The 22,301-nt window shown below is 51.8% G+C and overlaps 1 protein-coding gene across 6 annotated transcripts in view; it reads right to left on the minus strand.

Moving 5' to 3' along the window:
* LOC129462537 (3-phosphoinositide-dependent protein kinase 1) overlaps positions 1-22,301 on the minus strand; it is a 73,978-nt gene that overhangs the window by 49,005 nt on the left and 2,672 nt on the right. Inside the window, exon 1 of one of the 6 annotated variants that reach the window (XM_055242596.2) lies at positions 11,386-11,511. The exons of the other annotated variants lie outside the window; for them this stretch is intronic. The gene's annotated coding sequence lies outside the window, so the exon portion shown is untranslated. Of the gene's footprint in view, positions 1-11,385; positions 11,512-22,301 lie in introns of those variants that run through there. 6 annotated transcript variants of the gene reach the window in all.

Raw genomic sequence — 22,301 nt, forward strand, 5'->3', positions numbered from 1 at the left:
TACAGAAGAGACAAGAAAACCACAACATGAAACCATGGTCATTAAAGTATCGGGATTATGGATTTTTCTTTTATGACAACTTTTTTGTTGGAGGCGGGGAAACAAGGTCTTGCTCTGTTGCCAAGGCTGGAGTGCAGTGGCGCAATCGATCGTAGTTCAATACAGCCTCGAACTTCTGGGCTCAAGCAATCCTCTGGTCTCAGCTTCCCAATGTGCTGGGATTACAAGTTTGAGCCATCGAGCCCGGCTATGACACAAATCCAAGCTAAACATAACGTGAAGCCTAAGGTTGCCAGCTCTATAGAAGGTGGGCTGCAGCCCTGAGGGTGGAAAAACGTTCTCATGTGTCCAAGAGGCTGGCTGAGCAGCCGGAGCAAGCACCAGGCTTTGGCTTCCCTGAAGCACAGAACCCTCTAGACTCGCAGGCTCACAACGAAGAAAGTAAACTCTTGAATCAAGACTCAGTGGGAAAAATGTCATCATCACCAGGCTCGGGGCCAGCAAGAACCGTAATGGGCCTGGGCTGTCCTCGCAAGGCTGGCTAGCCATGGGCGTACCTGGACACAGCACAGGGGCTCCGAGGCTGCCCTGGACTGTGGAACAGAAGGACTGCGCTGATCTGTAGGGATCCGCGCAAGGGAAGGGAGGCAGGAGGAGCCGGCACTTCACAATGCACCGTCCCAGGCACCACAGCATGGCTGCAAATTAACTTGGCCGCTCCCATAAGCGGCCATCAGTGTTACACAGGTCGGGGAGGGGAGAGCACCACCTGTCTCTGCCACGCCATCGCCCCCACACCTGTCCCACCACCATGTGCATCAGATCAACGTGGGCGTAAGTTCATCTGTGTGCCCAGCCCCCAAGCACAGCTCAAGGACACAGCAAGGGGGGAGTACAGGACAGTGGCAAACTCTGGCCTCCGGCAAGGTGAGCTCCAGCTGCGTGTCTACCAGAGGCAGGCGCCAGCCCAGACCTGGTTTCCCAGGCCAGATGCAGAGCAGCACCTGTGGGGTGCAGAGCTAGCGGCCAGCCAGAGGACAGCACGCATGACACGCTTCAATTTCAGCAGAGATTCAAGGGAACACACTGCTTTATTAAAAACTGACAAGTGAGCCACTGAGTAAAATCTCATACGTGAACAAATTTTATGTTTTTAGTTTTATTCATTTATTTATGACTGACTGACTGACTGAGTAAGAGTCTCGCTCTGGCTGGGCACGGTGGCTCACATTTGTAACCCCAGCACTTTGGGAGGCCGAGGCGGGCGGATCACGAGGTCAGGAGATCGAGACCACGGTGAAACCCCGTCTATACTAAAAATACAAAAAAATTAGCCGGGCGTGGTGGCGGGCGCCTGTAGTCCCAGCTACTCAGAGAGGTTGAGGCAGGAGAATGGCGTGAACCCGGGAGGCGGAGCTTGCAGTGAGCCGAGATCGTGCCACTGCACTCCAGCCTGGGTGACAGAGCGAGACTCCGTCTCAAAAAAAAAAAAAAAAAGAGTCTCGCTCTCTTGCCCAGGCTGAGTGCAGCGGTGCAATCACAGCTCACTGTGGCCTCGACCTCCCAGGCTCACGTGATCCTCCTGTCTCAGCCTCCCAAGCAGCTGGGATTACAGGTACACACCACCAAACCCAGCTACTTCTTTTTTTTTTTTTTTTTGAGACTGAGTCTTGCTCTGTTGCCCAGGCTGGAGTACAGTGGCGCCATCTCGGCTCACTGCAAGCTCCGTCTCCTGGGTTCACGCCATTCTCCTGCCTCAGCCTCCTGAGTAGCTGGGACTACAGGCGCCTGCCACCACACCCGGCTAATTTTTTGTATTTTTAGTAGAGACGGGGTTTCATCGTGTTAGCCAGGATGGTCTCGATCTCCTGACCTTGTGATCCGCCTGCCTCAGCCTCCGAAAGTGCTGGGATTCCCAGCTACTTTTTAAATATTTTGTAGAGATGGGGTCTCACTACGTTGCGTAGGCTGATCTCAAAGTCCTAGGCTGAAGTGATCCTCCCGCCTCAGCCTCCTGAGTTGCTAAGGCTACAGGTATGAGCCACCATGCCTGGCCCACGAATGATTTTTTAAATGACAAAATGTGAGAGGCTAATTCATGGGCCTGGAAAAACATAATTGTACACTGACTTTCCTCCAGACCCAACAAGTCCGGCAAAGGTGCTGACACAGCTGTCACGCAGAAGCTCCTGGCCAGGCGGTGGCGCAGCACTGTTTCTCCACGGTGAACAGGACCTCACCTGAGAGGCGCCGTTAAGCCACACTCAAGAACAGCTCGGTTTCCCATTAGTCAGCGCCATGGCTGAGGAGGGCCACGGAGGTACCAGAAGTCCACAACCACAGAACGCAAGGGAAGCTGACACCCCCATCTAATGGGCTGCTCTAGGGAAAGGGGACCTTGATATCAAGCACTGCCTGAGGGACATAAAACAGCAAAGCATGCGGCCAGGGCCGTCAGGAACACTTTCCAAGAAAAGCCACCTTCAGCTCAAACCTCCCAACCATTAACTGGAGAAGAGTTTCAGCTCCTGAAGAGCCGACCCCCAAACAACAGACCACTGAGGTCAAGTCTGATGACACTCATTCAAACGTGTTTTAAGTCAAGTCTGATGACACTCATTCAAACGTGTTTTAAGTCAAGTCTGATGACACTCATTCAAACGTGTGTTCTGGAGACCTTTCTTTTTCATCGAAGCGGTCTCCGTGGTTACTAAACCGTCTCCAGGCAGATGCTCAAAGGGGAGCACTGCCCCTTGGAAAGTACCAGTTTGCTCTTGACCCAGCCCCTGGTCCAGACACCAGCCATGCAGTATGGCCTGCGGCTCCTGGGCAGCATGGCGGTTGCCAGGCAGACCACGAGGCACGCTGGAAGCCAACAGGCTATCACGACAAGACTCGACCTGACCACTGGACCCTGTGACACTGAGCCACCCTGCCCCCCAGCTCAGGGAGACGTGGAGCATCGTTGTGGACAAGTCTCTTCACTACCTCAACACCGTCCACACACAGGGACCCCAAGGGCTACGCAGGCCGCCCAGGCCACCTGAGCAGGTGTGAGAGGAGACAGGAGGCGCCCTGAGGACTGAGTTTTGAAGGACAGGACGTGTGTGCTTTGCTAGTACTAGTGTTGTCGGCTATGGAGTGTCAGAGGGAGACATAAATGAGTCAGAAGATCCGCTGCAGATGTGCATTTGAGCATCCCTTGTGACACTAGAGGACTCCCAGCCCAGTCCCCAAAACACTTGGTCAGCTCACATGTGGTATCAAAGCTCCTCCCGATGTGTCGTGTCCACAGCAGTGTGAGAACAGGCCGCTGGCTGGGCCAGTCACAGGCAGCGTCGTGTGGCTGCCTCTACGTGGGCTCCTTCTGGGAGCTGCCGGCCACGAGGCCGCGCTAACACCCGACCCACAGCGTGGGTGCCCAGTCTGGGGAACGCAGGGCCCTGGCACACAGTCTATCCTGGTGTCTCTCACCAGGACGACTGTGACCCCAGGGAGACTTAGCAATGTCTAAGTTTTGCTTCTTGTTGGTTGTCATAACCGGGGCAGGAGAGAAAGCGTTACTGGCACCTGCTGGGTAGAGGCGGGGGTGCTGCTCAACATGCTACCAGGAACAGGTCTCCACACAACGGAGGGACCCAGGCCACAGGGCAACCACTCCCGGCTGAGAAACCCTGCTCTGTCTTCGTAGACTCCACCCCCACATCAGAAAGAAACCCACCAAGTCTTAGTGGCCTCCCTCCCAGCGCTCAGCACAGAGTGGGCCACGTGTGCAACGTGGCCCTGCAGCCTCGCCTGGGACGGGGGAAGACAGAAACACAGGCACGGGCACAGGGAGCCTGGGAGAGAGGGGGAAGGGCCCAGGCTGAAGAAGCGTAGTTTAAAATCCTCATGCTATGTTTGGGCAACAGGAAGAACCTTATTTCCACAATACACACGGTGTGAAATGGCAGTGAGATTCCCCACAAGGCGACGTGACTTTAAATGGAGAAAACTGTACTGGAGCGGGACCAAGAGCCCCATGGAACAGTGAGTCCACGGCAGACAGGAGCTAAGGGGCCGAAGGGAACGGAGGGGGTCTGGGGAGGAAAGCAGCGCAGACTGGCCAGTGCATAGAAAATGAGAGGAGCGGGGGACACACCCCTGCGGGGTGACAGTGCCACTTCCTCAGCAGCAGAGGGTGAGACCCCTACTGTGGGACGATGCCACTAATCCAGACATCTGGGCAGAAGCCCATCTTCCTGGTGAGAGGTGCCCGCGATCCATCCTCCTCGCAGACAGTGGCGGACACTCCAGCAGCAAGTGCCGCCTCCCCCTGGTAGATTCTTCTGGACTCCGGGCTCAGCTGTCACAGCACAGGTTTTGGCTAAAACTCTGCTTGACAATGCTGTTTCCAAATGTCAGCCTTTGACATTTCACTTGCTGTGGGATTATACCCAGTAATTTCTCTGATTTTTTTTTTTTTTTTTTTTTAAACTAACTAAGCAAACTCTCAGCACAGAAGTGGGATGAAAAACACATCTAGCAAGCCAGGTCTGACTGCCATGAAGAACGCCTTGCTTCTTCCGCGGTGCAGCACGCAACTGCAGAGCGAGAGCCATTCCGGCCAGGAAAGCGCTGGAAACAAGATCCGCTGGGTGCATCTGACCTACAGCCTGTTCCCTGCCGGGCTAGGAGATAGTGTCATCTTTCAGGGAAGGAGCCACACCCCCACGCACCCCACCCCAGCAGCAGATAAAGGAGCATGAAGCTCCACCTCCAGCACCCTGGGTATATTCTTAGCACTGTACCCCATGGCGGATCGGTGATTTGAGGCAGTAGTTAGAAAAACATTGTGTTCTACCTACTTCCCAGAGCCTGTCACAAGAGAAAGGTTTAAGCCAGGTTTTTTCCTATCTGTAAACATTAATGCACCTAATGCTAAATTTTTTTTTTTTTTGAGACACAGTCTCACTCTGTTGCCCAGGCTAGAGTGCAGTGGCATGATCTTGGCTCACTGCAACCTCTGCTTCCTGGGGTTCAAGTGACTCTCCTGCCTCAGCCTCCCCAGTAGCCGGGACTACAGGCACCGACCACCACGCCCGGCTAATTTTCATATTCTTAGTAGAGATGGGGTTTCACCACGTTGGCCAGGCTGGTCTCGAACTCCTGACCTCAACTGATCTACGTGCCTCAGCCTCCCAAAGTGCCGGGATTACAGGCGTGAGCCACCGGGCCCAGCCCTAAATCTTATTTTTAAAAGATGACTTGCCACATCACCCAGCCCAAAAGACTCAAAGGTGTGAATAAGCTTCTCCCCACAGGAGTACCCGCCACCTGACGACACATCAACATAAACACTTACTTGTCTTATTTTGCTGTGCACACCTGTCTGAAACCATAAGCATGCAGTGGGCAGGTGCACAATGACCTGGAGCCTGAGCTGAGCCCTGGCCTGCTTTTGATTTGGTGGATATGAGCTAGAAGGCTCAGCCAGAGTCAGAGGACAGAGGGTGTGTACTCATGAGATGCAGGGATGGGGGAGATGCGGGGGACCGGGCCTAGCTGAAGGGGCAGGGAGAAGATGACAAGTTCACAACCACCAGATGGGCAGCGCCTCCAGCACAGACTCCAGAGCCCTCCACCAGAATTCCCAGGACCCCACTGTCTTCACTTCGGGACCCTCTCCAGCCCCTGCATCCGCCCCCAGCAGGTAGGCACATCTGTGTTGTTCGCACAGCTCACAGCCTATCTGGCAACCCCAAGTCCACAGTCCTGGAGGCATTATGGGGAGACATGCGGCTCTATCCTGCTCAGCTGCACACAGCGCAGGACGTGCAGTGACATCTGCAGCATAACACACTCTCCAAAGCCGTAAGAACACAGTCAGTCTAGCCAGGCGCAGTAGATCACACCTATAATCCCAGCACTTTGGGAGGCCAAGGTGGGGGGATCACTTGAGCCCAGGAGTTCAAGACCAGCCTGGGCAACACAGTGAGACCCGTCTCTACAAAACTTAGCCAGGTGTAGTGTGTGCACCTGTAGTCCCAGCTACTTGGGAGGCTGAGGTATGGAGACTGCTGGAGTCCAGGAGGTCAAGGTTGCAGTGAACTGAGATTGCACCACCGCACCCCAGCTTCGGTGACACAGTGACACATGATCTCAAAATAAACAAAAGTTAAAAAGAGGGTGGGTGTGGTGGCTCACACCTGTAAGCCAAGCACTTTGGGAGGCTGAGGCGGGCGGATCACCTGAGGTCAGGAGTTCGAGACCAGCCTGACCACATGGAGAAATCCCATCTCTACTAAAAATACAAAAAAACTAGCCGGGCTTGTTGGCGCATGCCTGTAATCCCAGCTACTTGGGAGGCTGAGGCAGGAGAATCGCTTCAACCTGCAAGGCAGAGGTTGCAGTGAGCTGAGATCACGCCATTGCACTCCAGCCTAGGCAACAAGAGTGAAATTTCGTCTCAAAAAAAAAAAAAAAAAAATAGGCTGGGTGCAGAAGCCAAAGTGGGTGGATCACTTGAGCCCATGAGTTCAAGACCAGCCTGGGCAAACACAGCAAAACCCCATCTCTACTAAAAATATAAAAATTAACCAGGCATGGTGACATGTGCCTGTGGTCCCAGCTAATTGGGAGGCTGAGATGGGAGGATTACCTAAGCCCGGGGAGGTCGAGGCTGCAATGAGCCAAGATCACGTCACTGTACTCCAGCCTGGATGACAGAAGGAGACCCTGCCTCAAAAAAAAAAAAAATAAGTAAATAAATAAAAAGAATATATTCACTATTTTGCTTACCAAAGTCTCTTTTTTTTTTTTTTTTTTTTTTTTTTGAGACGGAGTCTCGCTCTGTCACCCAGGCTGGAGTGCGGTGGCGCGATCTCGGCTCACTGCAAGCTCCGCCTCCCAGGTTCACGCCATTCTCCTGCCTCAGCCTCTCCGAGTAGCTGGGACTACGGGCGCCCGCCACCACGCCCGGCTAATTTTTTGTATTTTTAGTAGAGACGGGGTTTCACCACGGTCTCGATCTCCCGACCTCGTGATCCGCCCGCCTCGGCCTCCCAAAGTGCTGGGATTACAAGCGTGAGCCACCGCGCCCGGCCCAAAGTCTCTTAAAGGAGGTGACTTCACTACACTATGGACCCAATTACTCAGCCAGTAAGAGGACATGGTCCCTGCCCACAGAAAGCTGATGTCCAGCCTGACCTCACTACAGAACCATCCAGTTAAAGTGGTGGGCGTGGCTATGCAGAGATGGGCAGGTGCTGGGAGAGTCAAGGGCAGCCCCTTGGCTGGCCAGGGGGTCAGACAGACCAGTTGGGGAGCTGCATCACTCACCCAGGAAAAGTGATGACTGCTTAGATGGCACCATAAGAGCAGGGAAGTTCACACTTATGTCCAGAAAGTGAAACATAAAACAGCTAAACATGTACCACACAGTTTTCATACAAAAATTTTATATATATAAAATTAAAAATAATAGAGATGGGGTTTTGCTTGTCGTCACGGATGGTTTCAAACTCCTGAGCTCAAGTGATCTGCCTGCCTCAGCCTCCCAATGTGATGTAATTACAGGCATGAGCCACCACGCCTGGCCACTTTTTTCTGTTTTGAGACGGGGTCTCACTCTGTCTCCCAGGCTGGAGTTCAGTGGCATGATCATAACTCACTGCAGTCTCAACCTCCTGGGCTCAAGCGATCCTCCCACCTCAGCCTCCTGAGTAGTGGGACCACGGGTGTGCACCACCGTGTCCAGCTAATTTTTGTATTTTTGTGGAGATGGGGTCTTATCATGTTGCCCAGGCTGCCCTCAAACTCCAGAGCTCAGTGATCCGCCTTCCTTGGCCTCCCAAAGTGCTGGATTACAGACCTGAGCCACCACACCAGGCTGCCCCACACATTGTAAAGTTTTGCTTCCCCCTAATGTCAGATTCCAAAGACAGCAGCCTTCATGAGCCAGAAAGAAACATCAGTCATTTTGAAATCAACATCCAAGTGAAGTGTAGAAAGGCCTCTGGATTTTTGAAACGGCAATAACAGATGATGTAATACAGACAAAGACGCCCCCACCCCACCGCATGCTTTACATGACACGGCACAGCTTCCACGCCAGGAGCTTCAATCATGTAAAGCGAATGCAGTCCCATCAAGACCACAGCATTGGCTGAGCAGCTACTCCATGCTGGGCACTGTCCTGGGCACCGGAAGTACAGCAAAGAACGAAACCAAGACCTTGCCCTACAGAAGCCTGCATTCCAGCGGGACAAACAGACTTCAAAACACAGAGCAGGAAAATGCACAGCGTGTCAGATGGTGATGATTACTATGAGAACAACAAAGCAGGCAAAGAGACAGGACTATTTGAATGAGGGTGGTGCAAATTCAAATAATCAGACAGCCTTTGCTGGGAAGGTGATATCTGAGCAAAGATTCGAGACGGTGGGCAGAGCCCCAGAGCCTTCCCGGCAGAGCAGAAGAGGCAGGGGAAGCTCTGGACTCACAGCTGTTCAGCACGGCCACCACACGACCACTTCCAGACAGAGCCCCTGGCTGCTGGGTAGGGACCGCAGCACCTCAGAGTACCCTTTCTAGGGTCACTTCTGGCACCCTCTGCAAACCTCAAAGGGGAAGTGTGAGGCCTGGGGCTGTCCATCAGGGCCCAGGCACCTCCTGAAGGAGCCTCTCAAAGCCAGCCAATCGCCGGCTCCAGACCCACGCTGTCAGACATCTCTGTGGCCACCAGACCACTGCCACTCTCATGGGTGTGATGACATGGGGCCTGTCTACTGGTAGTCTTCTGCCTTCGTGGAATTCTGCAACTTCCTTCCTGCCTCGGCCACAGCATGTCAGCCAAGAACCTGTCAGGGTCCCTCCCTGGCAGGACGATGTTTAGAAGCTCAACACAGTGCTCCTGCCTCCTCTTCAGGCCCATCAGAACTTGCTACCATGGGTGTGTTTTAATAAATAACTTTATTTCTGCAGCAAAAAAAAAAAAAAAAAATAGATAATTGCAATATTACCTTTTAAAGCACTTTTAAGCATCAATTGTGAAATAAAAAGCCCGAGCAAAAGCCCTCTTTGAGTGTGAAGTGTCTAAATATTTATTTGTACTACTATTGTTGTAAATGGCAGATTTTGTAGCACTTTTAGGTGGTGATTAAACTGCATTAACAGCATCCCGAGACCGCCTGCCACGATCTGGAGGAAATGCACTGCCAGGGCCCACATGCAGGGTAGGGTCCTGCCAGGCTCCCAAAATGCCCCGTCCCAGCACTCAGTCCCATGGAGGCAGCACGGCCTCAAGGAGGCCAGCGACTCTGGGCCTGGAGCTGAGTCCTTCAGGCCCTGCACAGCCCAATCAATCTGCCACCCACTTGGTGACCCCAAATTGTAGTAAGTAAACACTTCCGGTTACTCAATAGCTTCTGAAATTTAAATCTCTGGAACAATTTACAGCAATAAGACCCCAGGCGCACCTGTCTACTATCCTTTTCCTAATACAATGGGCTAGGCGCGGTGGCTCATGCCTGTAATCCCCCATTTTGGGAGGCCAAGGCAGGAGAACTGCTTGGGCCCAGGTGTTGGGAGACCAGCCTGGGTAACATGGCGAGACCTCTAATAAAAAAAAAATCTGCTGGCTGTGGTGGCGCACACCTGTAATCCCAGCTACTAGGGAGGCTGAAGTGGGAGAATTACTTGAGCCCAGGAGGCTGAGGCTGCAGTGAGCCATAGTCATACCACCACACTCCAGCAAGGGTGACAGAACAAAACCTTGCCTCTTTTTAAAAAAGAAGTAAAAATTAAATAAAAAAAAAAAAAAAAAAAGAGGCCGGGCGCAGTGGCTCACGCTTGTAATCCCAGCACTTTGGGAGGCCGAGGCGGGCGGATCACGAGGTCAGGAGATCGAGACCACGGTGAAACCCCGTCTCTACTAAAAATACAAAAAAATTAGCCAGGCGTGGTGGCGGGCGCCTGTAGTCCCAGCTACTTGGAGAGGCTGAGGCAGGAGAATGGCGTGAACCCGGGAGGCGGAGCTTGCAGTGAGCCGAGATCACGCCACTGCACTCCAGCCTGGGCGACAGAGCAAGACTCCGTCCCAAAGAAAAAAAAAAAAAAAAAAAAAGAGCCAGGCCCGGTGGTGTGCACCTGTGGTTCCACTTACAGCTGAGGTGGGAGGATCACTTGGGCTGAGAGTTCAAGGTTGAGGTGAGCTATCATCGAGACCCTGTACGCCAGTCTGGGCAACACAGCAAGGCTCTCTTTTTTTTTTTTTAAAGGAGCTTGGCCGGGTGCAGGGGCTCATGCCTGTAATCCCAGCACTTTGGGAGGCCGAGGCGGGTGGATCATGAGGTCAGGAGATCGGGACCATCCTGGCTAACAGGGTGAAACCCCATCTCTACTAAAAATACAAAAAATTAGCCGGGCGTGGTAGCGGGCGCCTGTAGTCGCAGCTACTCAGGAGGCTGAGGCAGGAGAATGGCATGAACCTGGGAGGTGGAGCTTGCAGTGAGCCAAGATTGCGCCACTGCACTCCAGCCTGGGCCACAGAGGGAGACTCTGTCTTCAAAAACAAAACAAAAAAAAAGGAGCTCCTCACAAGAGAAGTCCACCAAAAACACCAGTGCCCACTTCACAGGTGTGGGGTCACCACGCAAGCACCCCACTCCCTGGTTATCATCTGATCACTGGGCTTTCCTACAAACACACAGGTGCACGCACCACACCCAAGGGAAGGCGGGGAGCTGTGGCCTGCCTCGCCAGCAGCCTCGCACACTGGCTCCCTGGGGCTCCTCGTGGCCAAGGCCTGTCCAGGTCAGTGCGGCTTCTTTCCCACCAGGAGCCTCCTGCCAACCACGTCTTTCCATACCCCCTTCTCAGTCCTGGCAGTCAATCAATCTCCCCACTCAGGACAGGACCCCCTCTGTCCTCTTCTACACCACTGTCGAGACGAGCTCCTGTGACTTCATCAGTGCTGAGAAATGTGAAAGACATGCCGTGGCACAGGTCTACTGAGAAGAGGGAAGGGCCAATGTTCTAAACGGAATGTGGCTGGGAGAATGAGCACCATCAACAGGTTAGGTCCTTAAAGCTACCAGGTGCCATCCCCCAAGTCTCTGGAAGAGGGGCTCTCACATCCCCCCACGCCACTCAATGACGAGTCACTGCCCCCTACTTATTCCCACAGGCAGATGGGACCACCAGGTGCGGGTCCTGTTGCTCTTTTCCAGAGCAGGCATTCAGGTTTCAGCCAGCCCCAGCCCGAGCCCGAGCCCCCAGCCACACCTCTGATAGGAAAACGAACCTGAGTTTTAAACAAATTGAAACTTGTAAAAATGTAGCCCATGGGTAAACTGGGCATTTTCTGAGGATTTTGTTTCATAAAATATGTATATAAGAACTTACAGTTTCAATTTCTTTAACTTTTCTGGGTATGAAGTTCAGCAGTCTCCATCTCTCAGAAGTAGAAATCAGGCAGGGCGCAGTGGCTCATGCCTGTAATCCCAGCACTTCCAGAGGCCGAAGTGGGAAGACGGCTTGAGTCCAGGAGTTCAAGACCACTCTGTGCAATATAGTGAAACCCCATCTCTACAAAAAAAAATTTAAAAAGTAGCCAGGCGTAGTGGCGTGTGCCTACACTCCTAGCTACCAGTGAGGCTGAGGCAAGAGAATCACCTGAGGCCAGGAGTTCAAGACTAGCCTGGGCAACACAGTGAGACGCCATCTCTTTTTAAGAACTCCATCTTTTTTAAAGAAAAAAAAAATAGATACTCTCTTGGCCAGGCACAGTGGCTCATGCCTGTAATCCCAGCACTTTGGGAGGCCAAAGCAGGCGCATCATCTGAGATCAGCAGTTTGAGACCAGCCTGGCCAATAGGCGAAACCCCACCTCTACTAAAAATACAAACATTAGCTGGGTGTGGTGGCGCGCACCTATAATCCCAGCTACTCGGGAGGCTGAGGTAGGAGAATCGCTTGAACCCGGGAGGCAGAGGTTGCAGTGGGCAGGGATTGCATCACTGCATTCCAGCCTGGGTAAAAAAAGCGAAACTCCGTCTCAAAAAAAAAAAAGATGGAAATCAGGGCGCCTCCTATGGTCAAGATGCTGTCACGCAGATGAACACTTTAGCCAGCAAGAGAAAGGATCCCAAACAGAAAGCTAAGCTACCTTTAAATGGCAGTGTGTGCTCTGGAGCCTGGGAATGCAGTGCGACAGGTACAGCCAGCGCCCGCACACTCTCACACGCGGCAAGTAGGAACTGCCCTCTCCAGGCCCCCGGACCAAAGTTGTGGGAGGCTGCCACAATCCACCCAGCTCATCTCCAAAGGGATACTGCCCTCAAGTCAGCTGTGCTCACTGGCAAAGAACAGTCTGGTAAAAACCTCCTTTCACCCCAGAAAACTCCCCAAAGCTAGGCCCAGCACAGAAAACCACATGCAGGAAGGGGGTGTTGGGGAGGGACAGCCGCCACCTTCCCCTACCCCTCAGGCTGCCACCACCAAGGACAACTGTGGTGGACTAGCAAAACCAATGCCCCAGTCGAGTTCCAGGCTTACAGCTTACCTGTGGGTAAGCCACTGCTCTCTGACGCATCAAGACTCTTCTACAAAATGAGGCTAATGACATGGGCCCACTCGCAAGGGCTGCGGGACCCACACCAGACAGGAGTGTGAAGCACTCTGTGGAGTCTGGCGGGCAGCTCACAGGGCAGGCCCTGTGGCGGAGGGGATTCTTGGTGTGCCCGAAGGCTCTGCCCACGCTGGTCCTTGACCACGGGCAGACAGGGAGCTGGCCCACAGCAGGCAAGTGCTCACCAACGCGCTCCCGCGGTGCAACTCAGCAAAACGCAGCTCGCCCCCACCAGCGTGGAGCCCTGGCAACAGGTGAGGGCCGGAGGAAAGCTGTTTCTATTTCTCCACGAAGGGAGGGAGGAGCAGCTCCAAGGACAGCTACTCAATCTGTCCTCCCACAGCCATCTCCACTGGCCTCCCAAGGAGCCTCTCACTTACCCAGGGCAGACAGAGGGCAACGAGGCGGGGACTGCCAACTGCCTCAAGTCTAGTCCTCAGGCTCAAACGGGCTGCCAGCCTCAGGAAGCGCCAGGTCTCAATTTCACTAACCCACATCTTCAACATTGACTTTGTACACTTGTCACACAAACATATGATGAAACACCAAAAGTACAAGATTTCTCCGCAAGGAGGCTTTGTTCACTTCCTACACTTTGGAGCTTCCTACAGGTATACTTTAAACACCACTGATCAACATGAAAACCAGGATGCCAGTTACCTCTGAACGGGAGGGGCCAGAAACTACAGTCTGGAGGGCCACCCGAGCCTTCTGGTAAAATCCTGTTTTTCAGGTAGGGTGGTGGGCACATGTGAGTTTATTTTCATTCTTTAAACTCTCCATATATCTTCTGTGTGCCCCTTATAGGTATAACTTTAAATGCTGTTGTTTAAAATAAATAAAATGCCATTTTTCTATACTAAAAAAAAAACATTTATTAAGTGCTTGCTGTTTGCCACACATTCTTCTGAGCATTTTACATGTATTATCGTGGTTAGTCCTCAAAACAACTCTGGGAGTGGGTACCATCAGCATCCTTTCTACAGATGGGGACACTGAGTATACAGCCGGCTTTTGTCCAGTCAAACACTCCACAGTGAGGTCACGCGCAATTCTGAAGCAGAATCCAACTACAGAGCCCACACTCCCAGCCCTCCTGTGAGTAGGGGGTCGCCCATGTGAGGCTGATGTGTGTTCACCAGGGAACCAGGAGGGGCTGGAGGAAAACTGCAGCACCTAATCCTCAGTGCCTCGCCACACCACAGGCCACACCCTCTTTCCTGCCAATTCCCCTACATGGCATCTAGGCAACACAGTCAGAAATTCAGACCAAGATTTATATTACTAAAACATTCATTGAGAAGTTACTCCTAGGCCAGTTGCGGTGGCTCACGCCTGTAATCCCAGCACTTTGGGAGGCCGAGGCGGGTGGATCACCTGAGGTCAGGAGTTGGAGACCAGCCTGACCAACATGGAGAAACCCTGTCTCTACTAAAAATACAAAATTAGCCGGGTGTGGGGGCACATGCCTGTAGTCCCAGCTACTCGGGAGGCTAAGGCAGGAGAACCACTTGAACCCGGGAGGCAGAGGTTGCAGTGAGCTGAGATCGCGCCACTGCACTCCAGCCTGGGCAACAGAGTGAGACTCCGTCTCAAAAAAAAAAAAAGAAAGAAAGAAAAAGAAAAAAAAAGACAGGCGCAGCAGGCAGAAGGGGAGCAGACTCATCTCAAACCTGCCTCACATCCCCTGGAGGGATGCGGCCCCACCCGACTGAAAACCAGCCCTGTCAGTCTGCCTTGCTGGGGACGGCTCTGTCCCTTCAGAGTGTCCCAGGAGCATCCGTGCCTGCAGAAAGTGGTCAGAGCAGCAGGTGCCTGGACTCCATGCCAGCTCTGAACCAAAAGTCAGAAGGCCTCCAGGTCCCAGGTGTCTTCATTTAGAAACTGGAAGGATCCAACTGGGTGAGCAAGAAGGTCCCTTCCAAAATTAAATTACCGCGAGTGTCCTACAATCTATGACACAAAACCCGCAAGTAGCAGAGGGCAGAGCAGGCTTACGTGCCTCCTTTTAGTAAAGTAAAACTAATTTTGCCAGACACAGTGGAGTGTACCTGTAGTCCCAGCTACTCAGGAGGCTGAGGTGGGAGGGCCGCTTGAGCCCAGGAGTTGGAGACTGCAGTGAGCTATGATCCCACCACTGCACTCCAGCCCGGATGACAGAGCAAGACCTCATCTCTAAAGCAAACAATAATAATTTTTTAAAACTTTTGTAAGTAATTTTGTTTACCATCACCAGCGATGAGTCACGTAGATGTCATGTACCCCAATACGACACACTAAGGGCAACTCATCTCTGTGGGATTCTTCCTAACCCCACAACCTGTCCAACCACAAGACATCAAACAAACCCAAATGAAGGCACATTCTGCAAAATACCTGACCAGGACTCTTCAAAAGTACCAAGGTGATGACAAACAAGGAAGGACGGCAGCTATCCTACACCAGAGTGGAAGAATGAGACAGGACAACGCGATGCGATGCGGCACCGGTGGCGGGGTCCTGGGACAGCAAGGACATCAGAGGGAAAACTGATAAAATCCAAAACGGGCTTGTCGCTCGCTGAGTAGTGTGGTGCGTGTGAACACCCCAGTTTTGACAGAGGTATCATGGTCATGTCATAGCATTAGGGAAAGCTGGCTAGGGGAAATTATGGAAATTCTGTGTTGTCTGCAATTTTTCTACATACCTAAAAGTATTCCAAAATAGTTTATGTTTTAAATAATTTTGTTAGGAGGCTATTTTGAGAGCTTCAAGTAAACTCACAGGATCTGAAAACATCCTGTGTCATTCAAAACCTGACTCTAACTCAATGCTCAACATTAACTTGGAAAATGTAGGGCTACTGAAGGGAAATAATATACTTGAAAGGAAAAAAGCCCTAAGAGAACAAGTTTAGTATGAATTTCTTATTACCACCAACTTCTTTGGCATGTTTTGTCCAAAAGGTCTCAGAGTTTGGATGCAAACCCAGCCTCCCAGCAGAAGCCAGCTGTATCAGGCGGGTGCAGGCCGCCTGGAGGTCCTCCAGGCCCACACGAAGAGCGCCTCCCACTCAGAACCTCCCCCACAGGAGGCTGATTCCCTGCTCAGGCAACCCAGACCTCCCCGAGTGGCCACCCCAGCCAGGAGGGTTCCTCCTCGCTACTCCACACTGGGGCCCAGACTCTGCCCAGCTCTCTGAAGCAGCCCCACAAAGGCCGGCCACCCTCTCCTGCTCAGACACTAACTACCCTCCCTCTTTGGGCACCATCTGCAATGGCCGTGCTGTTGACTGTTTCCCTTCTGCCCCTGGGGCTCAGAGAGGGACAGGAGCATCAGGTGGACCGTCCCCTTCAAGCTGTAGAAGCAACCTTTTTCACACAAGAATTTCCTCGGGCCAGGAGCATGGGGCCCATTCTGTACATAACCACTTCTCCTAAACCAGTCGGGGCCTGTCCTCACCCTTTTTGCCCCAGACACAAAGCTCAGCGCCAGCAGCATCTGCACAGGAGAGCTTGCTAAGATTTTTTTTTTTAAGCATCATTTTGAGCTTGAGACTTTTTACGGAATGAGAACACAATGCATTCACCAATAAAATCTGTATTTAGATGCACATTTTAAAACTATATATCTGATAATAGCCAGCTACGCACATACAACCAAAAGACTATAATTCTGACCAATGAAAAAAACCCATGAAAGAAAAATGCCGCCGGGCGCGGTGGCTCACGCCTGTAATCCCAACACTTTGGGAGGCCGAGGCGGGCGGATCACAAGGTCAGGAGATCGAGACCATCCTGGCTAACACGGTGAAACCCCGTCTCTACTAAAAATACAAAAATTAGCCCAGCGTGGTGGCAGGAGCCTGTAATCCCAGCTACTCATGAGGCTGAGGCAGGAGAATCGCTTGAACCCGGGAGGTGGAGATTGCAGTGAGCCAAGATCGTGCCACTGCATTCCAGACTGGGCGACAGAGCGAGATTCTGTCTCAAAGCACTTTCAGAGGCTGAGGTGGGTAGATCACGAGGTCAGGAGTTCAAGATCAGCATAACCAAGATGGTGAAACCCCGTCTCTACTACAAATACAAAAATTAGACGGACGCAGTGGTAGGCACTTGTAATCACAGCTACTCAGGAGGCTGACACAGCAGAATTGCTTGAACCCGGCTGGCAGAGGTTGCAGTGAGCCGAGATCGCGCCACTGCACTCCAGCCTGGGTGACAGAGTGAGACTGCATCTCAAAAAAAAACAAAAGAAAGAAAAAAAAAATTACCTTTAGCTCATCATCTCCTAAGCAGTATTCTTGCCGTAAATACTGAGCCTGAACCTAATCTCACGAGGAAACAATGAGACAAATCCAGATTGTGAATCCTGTATTTATACAAAATACGAGACAACTAGTCTCGTATTTTAAGAAATGCCAGCCAAGTTGCTGTAGCTCACGCCTGTATTCCCAGCACTTTGGGAGGAGCAGGTGGTAGGATCACTTTAATCCAGTCCAAGACCAGCCTGGGCAACAAAACGAGACCCCATCTGTACAAAAGATTTTAAAAATTATAATTAGCCAGTGTTGGGCGTGGTGGCTCACGCCTGTAATCTCAGCACTTTGGGAGGCCGAGGTGGGTGAATCATGACATCAGGAGTTCGCGACCAGCCTGGCCAAGATGGTAAAACCCCATCTTTATTGAAAATATAAAAATTAGCTGGGTGTGGCGGTGGGCATCTGTAATCCCAGCTACTCATGAGGCCAAAGCAGGAGAATTGCTTGAACCCAGGAGGCAGAGGCTGCAGTGTGCCGACATCACACCACTGCACTCCAGCCTGGGCAACAGAGCCAGACTCCGTCTCAAAAAAAAAAAAAAAAAATTAGCCAGATGTGGTGGCACAGGCCTATAGTCCCAGCTGCTCAGGAGGCTAAGGCTGGAAGATGGCTGAGCCCAAGGGAGTTCAAGGCTGGAGTGAGCTATGATCATGCCACTGCATTCTAGTTTGGGCAACAAAACAAAACTCTGTCTCTAAAAAAAAAAAAAAAGAAGAAGAAGAAAGGGCTTTGAGGAGGACGGGTGACCACTGAGGAAGGCTGCATGTCACCTTTGCATTAGAAAATGCCATGCCATGTTATGATAAAACTCCATCTCTACTAAAAATGCAAAAATTAGCCAGGACTGGTGGTACACACCTGTAAGTCCCAGCTACTTGGGAGGCTGAGACAGGAGAATCACTTGAACCCAGAAGGCGGAGGCTGCAGTGAGCCAAGATCGCACTACTGCACTCCAGCCTGGGCAACAGCATGAGATTCCATCTCAAACAAAAGAAAAAAAACATGCCATGTTAATGCTATCTCAGATGTGATAGAGGTTGTACAGGAGACAGCTTTTGAGCTCAGAAGGCACTTGGAGAAGGATTCTGGGGTGAAATGCTATCATGTGTGTGACTTACTTTCAAATAATAAAAATAATAGAAAAAAATTTTGGGCCGGGCACGGTGGCTCACGCCTGTAATCCCAGCATGTTGGGAGGCCGAGGCGGGCAGATCACGAGGTCAGGAGATCGATTCCATCCTGGCTAACACGGTGAAACCCCGCCTCTACTAAAAATACAAAAAAACTAGCCAGGTGTGGTGGCAGGCGCCTGTGGTCCCAGCTACTCGGGAGGCTGAGGCAGGAGAATGGGGTGAATCCGGGAGGCGGAGCTTGCAGTGAGCTGAGATCGCACCACTGCACTTCAGCCTGGGCAACAAAGCGAGACTCCGTCTCAAAAAAAAAAATTTTGGGAGGTGAGGGGTAACATATACAAGCAAATATGGAAAAGGTTAACAACTGGTAGAATCCAGGTGAAAGGGCTAGGGATATTCATGGTACTATGCTTTCAACTATTCTTTAGTTTTGAAATTTTCCAGAATAAAAATTAGTGGAGAAAGGTTCATCCTCAGTCCAGTAAGTTCCAGGAGACAGAGCCAGACCTACCTTATTCACCACTGTTTCTCCACTGCTAGCTCAATGCGTGGTCCTCATCCCACTGGCCCAGGGAACCATTGCTAATATTTCTGCGGGATCCTCCCTCCAAGCTTTTCCCTGGGCCTGAGGAAAGTTACACTGGGCATGCTGCTTTGCAACCAGGTCTCTTCAGGTAGAAACACCTTGTAACCACCTGTCAGGAAAGTACAGTCCGCCCTCCCGCCCTCCCGATCCATAGGTTGACTCCACATGCATGGATTCAGCCAACAGCGGATAGAAAATATTGGAAATACAAGAAATTGCATCTGTACTGAACATGCACAGACTTTTTTTTATTGTCATTATTCCCTAAAGAGTATAGTAAAGCAGGCTGGGCACAGTGGCTCACGCTGGTAATCCCACCACTTTGGGGGGGGCCGAGGTGGGCGGATCACCTGAGGTCAGGAGTTTGAGACCAGCCTGGCCAACATGGCGAAACCCAGTCTCTACTAAAAATACAAAAAAAAAAAAAAAAATTAGCCGGGTGTGGTGGCACGTGCCTGTAATCCTAGCTACTCAGGAGGCTGAGGTAGGAGAATTGCTTCAACCTGAAAGACGGAGGTTGCGGTGAGCCAAGATCGTGCCACTGCACTCCAGCCTGGGAGACAGAGCAAGACTCTGTCTCAAAAACAAACAAACAAACAAAAAAAACCCAGCAGATTGGTCAGAAAAGACTGTACAGCCACAGGGGTTTCCATGTAGGGAAATTTCTCCAGGCAAGGAGGAAAAGCCTGAAGAAGACAAGAACTGCTGAGAACTGGGCAGCAGGGAACATCCTGGACCCACCTGGGCCACACAGGCTGGAAAGAGAGGCCCTGGCAGGGCACCCGTGCCTGGGCCCCTCATGGAGGAGGAACAAAGTGACAGGCCAGGAGAGGAGGGGGAGGTGCAGGAGTACTGGCACCCAGGGACCAGCCAGCAAGTCCTTAGAGCCCTCCCTCACCAGAAAAGGGGAAGCAGGAAGGACAGCGGCAATGGCCAGAGTGAGGAGAATGCAGCATCCTGCAGCTCCATGGAGTGAGTGCCTCCTTCACGGAGCAGCCCTGGCCGCCCTGCAACTGAGGCCGCAGCACTGAGGGTCCCACCAATGCAGCAAGGGGCGAGAGACACCACACCTAAGACTCAGGAGCAAGGTCCTGTCCCCGGTCCCAACCCTGGGGCTCCTAGAATCACCGAGGCAGAACTGAACAGTGAGTGCGGGCCCCTTTCCCACATGTTCCACTGCAAAGGTCAATGCACACCAGGCGCATTTCAGGGAGGCTTCGAGTCTTCCCTGCAAATCTCATCAGCCTTTTCTGATGGCATTCAATGCACAGCGGTCACTTTCAGCTACAACCCCTCCTACTGCAGTCAAATTAATTCCAAAAGGGAAAAAACAGGTTAAAGAATGGGACTTTAACGATGAATTTATTGTAAAAAATAAGCCCGTAGCCAGAAGAATCCTGACTGGCATCCTGCTGAGACACACAGCCTCTCTCCTCAGCCCCTCCAGCACGGGCAGGGGGCACTGTCACCAGCTTGGCAAACACGCAGGAGACGGGGACCTCCAGAACTAACGTCTTTGGTCTCCAGACATACCTTCCAACCTCATCTTTAAATATTTCGAATCCCTGCGTGCTACAAGCTGATTTGAAACACAGATTGGGCCAGTCCCCAGCACAGTGGCTGGTAGAGAGGGCATCTGATCTTGTCTGTGGAATGACAGAAGTCACTGGACTGTCCAGGAACTACATGCCCACCTTCATCAGATGGAAACCACATAGTTGTTTATTCTGCAGGGGGCCGTGTGCTCAACAGTGAGCTGCTAATGTCAGGCTTGTCCATCTTCTTCACACACAGGCTCTACAGTACTGTCAGTTCTCAATTCTGTGGGCCCCTGTATAATCCAACTCTTTAAACAGAAAACAGGCTGGGTGCGGTGGCTCGTGCCTGTAATCCCAGCACTTTGGGAGACCGAGGCGGGAGGATCCCTTGAGCCCAGAAGTTTCAGTAGCCTGGGCAACATAGCAAGACCTCATCTCAATAAATAAATTACATAAATAAATAATGTAGGAGCTGCGTGCCTGTAATCCCAGCTACTCGGAAGGCTGAGGCACGAGAATCACTTGAACCCATGAGGCGGAGGCTGCCGTGAGCCGAAGTCATGCCATTGTACTCCAGCCTGCATGACGGAACGAGACTGTCTTCAAAAAATAAATAAACAAACAGAAACCAGAATCAGGCGCTCTTACAAGGGATGTGTAGCCCAGAAACACAAGCTTAACACATTCTAAATGACCTGGAATTTCTTGGAGCAAAAATTCCAGTTTAAATATCACGAAAATTGTCTAGACTAAGAGAACGGAAACGGACTTTGTGCAACCAACATCAGGTACAGAAAAGAGACCCCAACAATCACCATGAACCCAAACAGGCCTTTCTCCTTGCTAAGAGAGAACAGACAGAACCCATGCCCCGTTACTCTTTGAGAAAATGTGCCCTGCCTGTGATCTAACAGCTAAAGATGGAACATACAACCTGTTCTCAATATTCAAATAATTTTTTAAAGGACATGGTATCACACTGAGCAAGTGAATAATGCAATTCTGTTACAGAAGAATGCACGGCTGAAAAGACCTGAGCAATACATGTCCAAAACTTGCAGTTTCCACACCAGCACTTCCTCCCGGCACACTGCCCTTTGAACCTGCTTTCTAAACAACTGTGCTGGGCAGCCTGGTGGCCACATGTCATCGCACGGCAGGTGTGTAGCAGCACACGGCACCCTGGCCCTCGCACCTGCTTGGGGGACTGTTTCTGCACCCAGTGCTTCTCTGCAGCCACAACCTGCCCCACACAGAACTGCAGCGCCATGTGGCACCCTGTCCAAGTCCATTTCCACAGAAGCTGCCTCTTCAGAAGGGGAAAGTGCCACGCCAGTGCCCACTCTCTTCCAAACACATCCTCTCAGAAGGGACTGGCCACGCTCGCCCCCTCATTTCTGCAGCGCTTCCCAGTTCATCAGCTGCTTGCCGGACTCCATCTCCCACGGGTGTCAATCAGCTGCCCTGGAGCATCTAAACCCTGGGTCAGGCACCTCAGGGGATGAGCACATAGACTGAAAAAGGAACACTCCCGGTTTCTCCCCAAAACTGTGCTGAAGGCAGTCTAGAGGGCCAAGACCTGTCAAGAAGAGCTGCCCAAGGCCTCTTTTCAGGCCCCACATCTCTGCAGGCTGCTGCTGGATCCTTCTCAGAAGAACACATCTCAGAAGAGCAGAACAAACCACTTCCCTCTTACTACTGGGACCTCACCTTGCCAGCTCTGGACTCAGCTTGGACTGGCTGTCGGGGCATTGCTGGGGACACGAATACATCACACTATGCACCAGACCAGCCACATAAGGAGGAACTCCCCAAAACGAGGGAGAAAATCGAAAGCCACTTCTCTCCATGCTCCCTGCTTCTCCCCTCACCTTCCCCTAAGGATGCAGCCACCTTTGCAAAAGACAGAACCACCCTAGGGAGGGCAGGAGCCCACTCTGCCTAGTCCCCCAATTCTACCTTCAGCAAAATCATTACATGTTTCTTTGTTCCAAAGGGAGGATTCCAAGCCTCACCCATTCAGAGTATCGGCCCTCAAACAAGGCCAAATCACAGCCTCTTTCCAAACAGCTGCTTTCTGACAGCAGGAGGCTGAAACAGGCCCCGGGGTCACAGAGTTCAGCCATCTGCCAAA

This window comes from Symphalangus syndactylus, chromosome 14 (genome assembly GCF_028878055.3).
Source record: "Symphalangus syndactylus isolate Jambi chromosome 14, NHGRI_mSymSyn1-v2.1_pri, whole genome shotgun sequence".
NCBI lineage: Eukaryota > Metazoa > Chordata > Mammalia > Primates > Hylobatidae > Symphalangus > Symphalangus syndactylus.